This window comes from Prionailurus bengalensis, chromosome B3 (assembly GCF_016509475.1).
Source record: "Prionailurus bengalensis isolate Pbe53 chromosome B3, Fcat_Pben_1.1_paternal_pri, whole genome shotgun sequence".
NCBI classification, from domain to species: domain Eukaryota; kingdom Metazoa; phylum Chordata; class Mammalia; order Carnivora; family Felidae; genus Prionailurus; species Prionailurus bengalensis.
Window position 1 is genome coordinate 101,428,621 of NC_057355.1, and position 11,164 is coordinate 101,439,784.

Here is an 11,164-nt window from a genome sequence, read left to right on the forward strand (position 1 = left end):
ACTGCTGGGGGAGGAAAACAGCATGGAGAAAAACTCTGTGGCAAACCAGCCCTCACCCTAAATAGAAGTTAATGCCAGGGGACTTTGAAGCCTGTGGTGCATTGATGATAACAGCTATAGTGACAAAACCCAAACCCAGTTTAACTCTCAACCAGATTGATCAATCTCTCATACTAAAGGCCGAGCAAAAGATAAGGTGTAACTATTTCTAGGCTAATTACACTACTGTCCTATACAAGATGTCTAGCTTTCAATAAAAAGTTGAGACATACAAAAAAGCAAGAAAGAAAACATACCATCAATAGATAAAACAACAGAATTAGATCAGAGATGTCCCAGATGTTGGAATTATTAGAGAATTTAAAATAACTGTGATTAATATGCTAAAGGCTCTGGTGGAAAAGGTGGGCAACATGTATAATCAGATGGATATCAGCACAGAGATGGAAACTACAAGAAAGAATAAAAAACTGGTAGAAAAGGGGCGCCTGGGTGGCGCAGTCGGTTAAGCGTCCGACTTCAGCCAGGTCACGATCTCGCGGTCTGTGAGTTCGAGCCCCGCGTCGGGCTCTGGGCTGATGGCTCAGAGCCTGGAGCCTGTTTCTGATTCTGTGTCTCCCTCTCTCTCTGCCCCTCCCCCGCTCATGCTCTGTCTCTCTCTGTCCCAAAAATAAATAAACGTTGAAAAAAAAAATTAAAAAAAAAAACTGGTAGAAATTAAAAACACAGGAAGAGAGATAAAGAATACTTTTGATGGGTTCATCAGTAGACTCAACACAGCTGAGGAAAGAATCAGTGAACTTGAAGTCAACAGAAGTTATCCAAACTGAAACAAACACACACAAAAGTGGTAGACAAAAAACAGAATAGAGCATCCAAGAGCTGTGGGACAATACCAAATGATCTAATACATGTGTAATTATAATCCAAAAATATCACAGAACACCAACCAGGAAAAATATGAAAAAGGTATCCCTAAAAGAGAATCATAACAAATAATGCAAAAGAAGGCAGGAAAAGGAAAAAAGGAACAAAGAATAATGGTACGAATAGAAAAACACTAGCAAGATGGTCAATTTAAACTCAAATGTAGCATTAATCATATTAAATAAAAATGGCCTAAAACACCAAATAAAAGTCAGCATTTGTCAGAACAGAGTTTAAAAAGCAATATCTAAGACGTCTAAAACACATGCAGGTTTAAAAGTAAAAGAATAAGGGGGCACCTGGGTGGCTCAATCGGTTAAACGTCTGACTTCGGTTCAGGTCATGATCTCACAGCTCATGAGTTCGAGCCCCGCATCAGGCTCTGTGCTGACAGCTCAGAGCCTGGAGCCTGCTTCAGATTCTGTGCCTTCGTCGCTCTCTGCCCTTCCCTGATTTGCGCTCTCTCTCTCTCTCAAAAATAAACAAACATTAAACAAAAAAAGTAAACAAAAACAAAAGTAAAAGAATAAGGCATATTATACAAATACTAAATCAAAAGAAAGTTGAGTATCTAAATTAGTTTCAAAGTGGACACCAATATAAGAAATAAACAAGAGATAAAGGGGGACATTTCAAAATGATCAAGGCTTTATTTCATCAAAAGGATACAACAATCCTCAATGTGTATGCATCTAATAATAGAGCTTCAAAATATAAGAAACCAAAATCAACAGAACTAAAAGAATAAATCCACAATTATAGTTGAGGACTTCTTCCTCCTCAATAATTGACAGAATGAGTTTACAGAAAATCAATAGAAATATGGAAGTTTTAAACTGGAAAGGCAGAGCAGAAATAGGTAAAAGAAAAACAAAGATGAAATAAAGATACCAATTTGTGGGTCAAAGGCTGGTTCCTTGTGAACCACCTAAAATACAGCCTTGGAGTGGCTGAACTGGTTATTCTCAGATTGAAAATGAAGACAACCTAAGATGAGGCATTTGAGAGCCATTTAGACTGGAGGAATTAATGAACTGACAAAGTTATCAATGTGAGGTCTATAAACCCCCTGCAATCAGAATTACTTGAGGTATATATTGAACAGAAAGATTCACAGATCTCTTGACTCTAATCTCCAAGGATGAGATCTAAAAATCTACATTTTTTAAAAAATTATTTTTTTGAGAGAGAGAACGTGAGCAGGTGAGGAGCAGAGAGACAGGGACAGAGTATCTGAAGCAGGCTCTGAGCTGTCAGCACAGAGCCCAATGTGAGGCTCAAACTCACAAACCGAGAGACCCTGACCTGAGCTGAATTCAGACGCTCAACTGACTGAGCCACCTAGGCGCCCCTAAAAATCTACATTTTTAATAATCTTCCCGGTGACTGTTAGGCTCGATGAAAGTACTGCAAAGTACTGGTCTAAGATTGGATGCCATTCCACAGGCAAGGGAACCCAGTAAAGGTGATTGAAAGGCTGAAGTGTATTTCACTGTCCTCACCACACTGAAAGGTCTTAATTATTCAACGTCAGAGTCTACAAGAGGACTTCAGGTCCCTGTAGTGTGGTACTTCATTGTGATTCCCAGAACTCTGGAGGGAAAATGGTGGTGGTGGGTAAGATTAAGGAGGTTTAAAATGAACACAGAGATCTATCTACAGAAAAGGGTGGGGGAGGGGGAAGGGGGAGGAGCTATGTGTGTACATATGTGTTAAGGGTGTATATGGTCATCACATTTAAGGCTGAAATAATTTTGGTTGAGCCATATATTCCCACTCTTCTTTTTCCCAAATAAAATAGGTCAACCACACACTTTTTAATTTCCAGAAGCTAGGTTTCTTGTTTAATAGCCAATATATCAGCATGGCTTAAATATAATAGCTAACACTTATTGAACCAGGTACTATGCTAAGTACTCTACATATGTGAATTTTAACAGAATCTTTATAACCACCTCACAAAGCAGGAATTATTATCCCATTTACACAGGAGAAACTGGGCCATGGAGAGATTATAACTTGCCTCAAGTCATATGGCTATGATAAATCAAGGATTCAAACTGAGGGAAACTGGCAACAAAGATCTGTTTTCTGAGCCTACTCAGCTTTTATTGCCAGTGCTGGTGAGAGATGGCTCCTTCAAATCCCTGGACTAAAGGTAGATTCATATTTGAAGCTAGATCTTGCTCTTGGTGCCAGAACCGAGCTGCCATTCCTACCACTACTGGTTCAACTGCAGGTCAATTAAGAGGAATCGATTCCTTCAAAATTTTCATATTGAAGTCTCTACTGTAAAAGGAATTATGGGCCACTTCTTTCTTGCCAGCATGGCAAAAGACCAAGAACACTACTGGCTCTGCCTCAACTGAAAACTGAGCAGTCTTTTAGAAAGCCGTCAACTTCTCTATTGTATTAAAAATCCTGGTAGCTGGTGGAGATGTTCTAAATGGGCTTTGGGGGTGAAGTCAGTACCTCCCACAGCTGGTGACAGGATCCGCATACCAAAAAAAGTAGATGCTCAAAAACTTAGAATACTTTCATGTGAAGGAATTCCTCCTTTCCCACAGTCAGTGTATTTGTAAGAGAAACCGTGCACACCTCTGATGCACAAACCAGGAAAGCTCAAGACAGCAGCACAGCTCTTTCTGGGGCCTGAAAGACTAGGCAAAAATCCGTCAGGGTTTCTCATAGGAGCAAGCAACAGTTCACAAGGGGTTCTAGGACTGTGCCTAATCGAGAGTCGATTACCAAGAGTCAAGGCTAAAGAAAAGGTTATGTCAGGAAAGAGACTACAAATTGAATAGGAGAGCTGAAAGCCAAGAATGTCAAGTGGGTTGTAAATTTGAAAGGACAGAAGAGGCAGGAAAACGGAGAAGTAATAACACTGTTATATAGAACTTACTATCTATCATGAGATGTTTCAAGATCTTTGAATATTTTAACACATTTACTACAATAATCCTAGGAGGTAGGTCCTATTATCCACATTTTACAGAAGGAACTGGGGCACAGAGAATTTAAGTTGCCCACAGACAGACAGTATATGGCAGAGCTGGGATTCTGACCCAGACAGGTGACTCCAGTGGTCATTTACATTCATGAACAAGATACAATGCTGCCTCTCTAGAAAAACTAGTAAGAATTGAAATGGAAGTGGCAGAGATAAAACTGATGAGCTGAGGTAGGGTAAAAGCTATTCTGAAAACAAAGGTTGTAAACCAGATCCACCCTTAATGTGTGACCTACCCTACATTTTGATGGGTTCTAGGTCTGTCCATGAAAGACAGAATCCTGTCGGGCAATCAGAATTCCAAACAATTCAATCCGATATTCCAGGATTAGGAACATTTGTTATATGTGAAGTACAGTAACACCTTTCTCACCCACCAAAAAAAGTGTAATGCGTGATGTAGTTTATACAAAATGACAGGCAAAATAGCAAACAGGTTAAAAATAAAAATATACTATATCCAAAAAAGATATTCTAAAATATAAGGTCCCAATTTTTTCTAGTGAAAGACAAAGAACAGAACCATGGGTAGTAGTGCTAACCTCATATAAAAAGAGTAAGAGTGGTTAGCAATACAATGAAAATGTCAAGCAAAGGCAAGCATCTGTTCATAAACCTTACATACACACCTGCCTCATTTAGTGCTAACCATATACGAAAGGTTCATTTCAGCAGGACAACCAGCATGGTAGAGTGAGTGCCATTAAAAGTGCTTCAACAGCCAGATTGTGCTTTCTTCAGTTTGAGTGGTCCTCAACAATCTCTTCCTAGTAGACTCTCTTTTCTTTCTGATTTTTTTAATTTATTTTTTCAATTTACATCCCAGTTAGTTAGCGTATAGCACAACAATGATTTCAGGAGTAGATTTCTTAATGCCTCTTATCCATTTAGCCCTTCCCCCCTCCCACAACCCCTTCAGTAACCCTCTGTTTGTTCTCCATATTTAAGAAGGACTCTCTCTTTTCAATGACTGTCTTTTGATTCACAGCAAGATTGTTTTTTCTTTTTTTTTTTTTGAGAGGGAGAGACAGAGTGCACACATGAGGGTGCATGCGGGGGAGGGGCAGAAGGACAGAGAGACTCTTAAACAGTCTCCATGTGTGAAGATCTTGCCACTGTGAGATCATGACCTGAACTGAAATCAAGAGTAGGGGCTGTTTAGATGACTGAGCCACCCAGGAGCCCCAAGACTTTGTTCTCTAAAGCATAAACAAACTTGGGGGTACTTAATGTTAAAACATACCAGAGCCTTAGTGAAGGTCTAGATGGATGAAATAGGAGGACAGGAGATACCCTATCTAGAAGCGTATCTAGAAGCAATTCTACAGAATGAGAAGAAAATAATGGATGCAGTCAATAAAATACTAACTGAAAGTTGATCATTTGTAATAAAGAGTAATATGAAGGCTTAGAAGTAATTCCAATTCTGCTCCCTGTGCATCACCTAAAGTTACTGAACAGCACCTTCCATAGCATATGATATAGAAGATGTATGTTTGGCACAGTTTATCTAGTTCTTTGTCCCATATCATGTGTCTCAAGTGCTATCCTACATCAGTTTTCAAAATGATGGTTCACTGAGAAGTGGCCAAAAAGTGAATTAGTAATATTAGAGAGAGATTCCCATTCATATAGTTAAAATTATACTTTAGCAAATAAACTCTTAACTCTCAACTATTTGGAAAAGATCTCCATTCAGATGGAATTTATATTTGTCTAAGATTTCCAGATACCTGAAGTCCTGGGGTACAGAAGTACCAATAACAATGTAATTTCCAAAGGCTGGCCTGGCCTCAAAAGTCATTTGACAGATTTTATTTAAACATACAATGATTATAAAGATTATCTAGATATAGCTTAATGTAATAAGACATTAGAATAAATATTAATGAGTATATAGTTTATTCTTGTATGGCAACTGATAAAATTAGAAAGCAGTACATAAAATAGAATTATTTTTATATGATCATATCAAGATTTCCACCATTTTTCTTTAGTTCTCTGGCATAGGCAATCTTGATAGTAAACCGTGGGTAGTGGTTTTCACAATCTTGAATTTCACTTGTCCCCTAATGTTTTCACCATCTTGGGGACTCCTGTCCCCTAATCTGGGAGTACCAAAAAGTATCTACATTTTGCCTTTCATTCCATTAATCCACTCATTTGTCAGTGATTCAACATCTTTTGTGAGTATAATTTCCCTTTACCAAAGTGGACACAAAAGAGTAGAATTGTAAGTTATATAAACTGGCTCTACAAAATGAAGTTTTTTCTTGTTCCACTTTTAACTTAGCTTTTAGAGATGTGCCCTGGCCAAAAAAAAAAAAAAAAAAAAAAAAAAAAAAAAAAAGAGGGGGGGAGGGGAGAGAGAGAGAGAGAGACTAGTATTTATACCCTTTATCAGTGATGAAGTTTCTCTTGATAACATGTACAGGTTAAATGTTATTACACTCATAAAAGATAAAGGACTTAGATTAGATTCCCCAACAATCAGGGATTCTAGAACTGTCTACCTCACCACCTCTTTTGCCCCAATAATCATCTTAGGCTTCCTTTGAGTGCATTTCCCATTTCCCTCTCCCTTCTATCTCCCTACTCTCTTCACCCAGTGTCCATAATTTTATGAGGATTCCATGACCAGCACATCCAGCTCCCCCACCCCCGATCAGAAAAGGATCACCCCTAAAGTTCCAGACATCAAAGCATCAAAGATCTTAGCAAAGCAGAAACTATAGGGTGTGATGTGGAGATAAAAGACCCAGGATATAAGATTTGGAAGAAGGAGCAGTACAAAAGTTCTCTTTTATGAAAAACTTGTAAAGGAGGGAAAAAAAGAGGGGGGGTGACATATGGAGTAAAGAAAGACATACCAATGACTCTGAACATTTATATAAAGCATGTGTACAACATGCATTATTACATTTGTGCCATATACAAATAAGGTGGATCAATAACTGATACTAGATCAGTTTTAAAGTAATCGTACAATGTAAAGGAAAACAAAAGTCCTGAATACCTTGGCCAGGTTGTACTAAGTCCTGCCCTCCATACAGATGTCTCAGTGTCATTCTTATCTTTGTACTCTTTCAGGAGGTCACTGAAAAATGCAGTCTAAAGCAGGCTTGATCTAAAACAGGGTTCTCAGAAAACTTCTGCCAGGATTCTGCAAACCTGAGCAGCCAGGGTTCCAATACAGCCCAAGGCTGCTTTCCAGTCTGGGCTACTGGGAGACAATGCAGTTAAAAAGAAAAGACTCAACACTTTTTCAGAATCAGGCATGACAATATCTGGTCTCTACTCCCTATAGTTTGCTTTACTGGAGGCAGAAACTGATCAAGAAAGAGTGCCTTCTACCTGGTTGGACTCCATTACTTTCCCATGATGCCCTGTGAGACGGTTACAGTCATGCCCAATTAATAAACACCATTTAATTTGGGTACTTTCAGAAAGAGCCCTTATTTTTCTATCTCATTTTGGTGGGAGTATTATTTTTTCCTCAATATATCATGAAGACTGGTTAATTTCTAAAATGTTTGAAAGTGGTTTAGAATTATAATAATGTAAGTAGACCTCAAGTATACCAGAAAGTGGGGGAGGGGGAAGAAACTACACATTCATATAAATATTTGGTCGGGGCGCCTGGGTGGCACAGTCGGTTAAGCGTCCGACTTCAGCTCAGGTCACGATCTCGCGGTCCGTGAGTTCGAGCCCCGCATCGGGCTCTGGGCTGATGGCTCAGAGCCTGGAGCCTGTTTCCGATTTTGTGTCTCCCTCTCTCTCTGCCCCTCCCCCGTTCATGCTCTGTCTCTCTCTGTCTCAAAAATAAATAAACGTTAAAAATAAATAAATAAATAAATATTTGGTCAAATAAATAAATATTTGGTCAAATAAATAACTTTAGTCAATAAATGGAAATTACATACTCCCTTGTGCATAATGCACACATCACTGCCATAAGAATTGCTTTGAGACTATTCTAAACTCATTAAGTATCTCCATAATGTTCCATATGCCTTTCCACCACTATTACTAAATGCTTGGGCCACTTTCTTGCTAATTCTTTACAAACACTCTTTCACCTGTGATGACATAAAGGCCAATAGCAACAAACCTTGGGTACTTGACAATTTGGCACTGGTCAACCTTATTAACTTTCATGTGAGTTTCTACAAACAAGGATTATTGTTTTCTGAGATCCACATAGTTAGAGTTAAACTTAGTACTTTGTGCCAACCATTGTTCCAGGCACGTTATGTACAATAATTCTCAAAACAATCCTATGAAATGGCTACAAGTAGTTTAGGAAGAAGAAGGGGAACAAGGGAGTTCACTTAGCCATTACTCAGCAATAATCAATTTTTTATCAAAATGTCTACAGGCAGTAAGAAAAATATCTAAACAGACAATAAAATGAAAATAAACTTCCTACAACACTTTTTTCATATATAATAATACTGGCTTCCTGTCTATAGAAGACAAATTCTATTTCCCTTCTGATTCATGTACCCAAAATTGGTTCAAATTTTATCTGCTAGTAAGAGTTCAAAAGGAAGAGCAAATATAAATGGCACGTTTCTTTTAGACTGAGCATAACTAACTTACTGGCCTTGACACCCAGGTGTAGTGGGCTTAATTAAGTCACAAAAAGCCTAAATCAGCACTGGAATCCTCCTACCACTTTGTAGGAATTTTTGGAAGTTTTTTTAAATTTCAATTTTTTTAATGTTTATTTAATTTTTTTTTATTTTAAATTTTTTTTTCAACGTTTTTTATTTATTTTTGGGACAGAGAGAGACAGAGCATGAACGGGGGAGGGGCAGAGAGAGAGGGAGACACAGAATCGGAAACAGGCTCCAGGCTCTGAGCCATCAGCCCAGAGCCCGACGCGGGGCTCGAACTCACGGACCACGAGATCATGACCTGAGCTGAAGTCGGACACTTAACCGACTGCGCCACCCAGGCGCCCCATAATGTTTATTTAATTTTGAGGGAGAGAAAGAGAGAGTGTTAGAGGGAAGGGGGAGAGGATCTGAAGCAGGCTCTGCACTGACAGCAGAGAACCTGAGGTACAGCCTGAACTCAGGAACTGTGAGACCGTGACCTGAGTCGAAGTCGGATGCTTAACCAACTGAGCCACACAAGTGCCCCAGGAGTTGTTTTTTTTTTTTTTTAAACTTTCATTGCCACCATTCAGGAAGTTTCCAGAAAGGTTAAAAAAGTAAAATGAGAAGAAAGTCAAAAGCTGCAAAAGCTGAAGAGACCATACTGGGACTGACCCCTCTCCCCAGCAAGAGAAACGTGAGAATTTACATAATACAGAGACCTGAAGAACCAATTGGAGCAAAGTGACATGGGAGTGGGGATTTTGGGGGGAATGGTAAAACATGGACAAAAAAGCACTACTGTATTTCCATTGTAGCTCATAAGGAAGGCCTGGGACACCCACAGGATTGTATATCACAGAAAAGTATTTAGAAAATGCTAAAATGGAGTCAAAATAGGTGTTGCTGTCATGCTAGTTAACACAAATTAATTTATAACTTATAACTGGTCTGTTGGCTATCTGCTTTTGAAAAGAAAATGTGAGAAGACTAAGTCCACATTTCCTTTCAGATTAACTTCTGTAAGCCCTCACTGATTTTCTCTTGATTTATGACAAGACCATTGTAATGATATTTCCCAACTCTTCAATTTAACCTTTGAATTAATCACCTAAGTAATAGAGAACTTTCAATTGTTTCATTTCTTAATACTCACAGGATAAAGTTCAAAGTCTTTAGCATTGCATATCTATCTTGTTCCTTTCCTAGTTACTCTCCCAGATGTACCATTCAAAGGCAGGTCCTCCCTTCACAATTTCCACCTGCCCTTGACCAAACAACTCTGTCTGTTATGGTCAAATCCCAAGCCTACCCTATGTGTCTTGGCTGCTGTAGGTGCAGCCCTAATTTCCTCCAAATGCCATGTAATTTCATGCTTCTCTGTCCCTGCATATGTTACCCCGTCTGGCTGAAAAGCCTTTCCTTGCATCTCCCCAATTTTTTTTGCTTCAATTCACCCTTTAGAACTCAGTCTTACATTATCTGGGAAGCTTTCCTGATACTGTTACCTTTGGGTGGTGGGTGGGTCAGATGCTCTTTGGACACCACACTAGACTTTAAAATGCTTCATCACTTCTAGCTGAGAAACCTTGAACAAGTTCATTAATTTCACTGAGCCTGTCTCTTCATAAAGAGAATGATATCACTATGAAAGAATGTGAAAAATCACTTTATAAACAGTAAAGCACTATGCAAGCATTAACAATTTTATCATAAACCAAAAGAGTACACAACATTCTAGGTGAACATACTTTAGTCAATTTAAGGGTAGGATTCATTCATTCTTTGGTCTCCAGACTCCTCTCCAAGGATGCCCTGCAAAGTTTTACCCAACTTTTTGGCTCCACTAAGTCCTATTCTTCTATATTCAAAGGAAAAAAAATTTATAGTGATGTCTAGGACATTTGAAAAGACTAAGTGGAAAACTCCTGAAGAGTAAGGATTGTCCTTTCTTCCACCTTTCCCATGCCTTCACAAGACTACTGTATTATGCACACACAAATACTTGGCAAGAAGAGCTGAATGAATGAATAAATGAATGAGTGAACATAAGCATACCCCATCCTTAGTGAGTTTGTAATTAAAGGGAGTGATGTGACAAATCCCATATGAATCTGGCCTTGTGAAAATGTTAACAAATGCCTTCAATGTCAGTGAGAAATTTAATTTTCTGCCATGCTTATTTTATTTGGTGACTTGATACATACTGTAATTGCTATCTTAGGGACTCAGGCTTAACATATGAATGTTTTAACATTATCAGAATCACCCATGCAATTCAATACCTATTTATTAAATATCTACTGCACTAGGCTCAATGAGAGTATGAAGATAGAGGTGAACTCTGCCCATAAATTGCTTAAAATACAGAAAGGAAGCTAAGTCACCAATATATGTTAATACAAAATAGAATATTATAAAATACATGGAAAACCTAAGGCTAGTAACAGTCAATGAAGACATCTGAGTTAAGGCACTAGGCCCATAAAACTAAAACTATATATTACAAATTATTGGTGGCCAAAAGTTTCATTAGAGTAGAATATACATATATTACATATGTAACATTTGCTTTTAATCTAATTTAATTACAAACTTATTTGTGTTGTTATCTAATTGAAGAAGA

At 38.4% G+C, this 11,164-nt stretch overlaps 1 protein-coding gene across 9 annotated transcripts in view; it reads right to left on the minus strand.

Annotated features, from left to right (window-relative positions):
• DDHD1 (DDHD domain containing 1) overlaps positions 1-11,164 on the minus strand; it is a 109,900-nt gene that overhangs the window by 96,945 nt on the left and 1,791 nt on the right. The gene's annotated exons all lie outside the window — the stretch shown is intronic.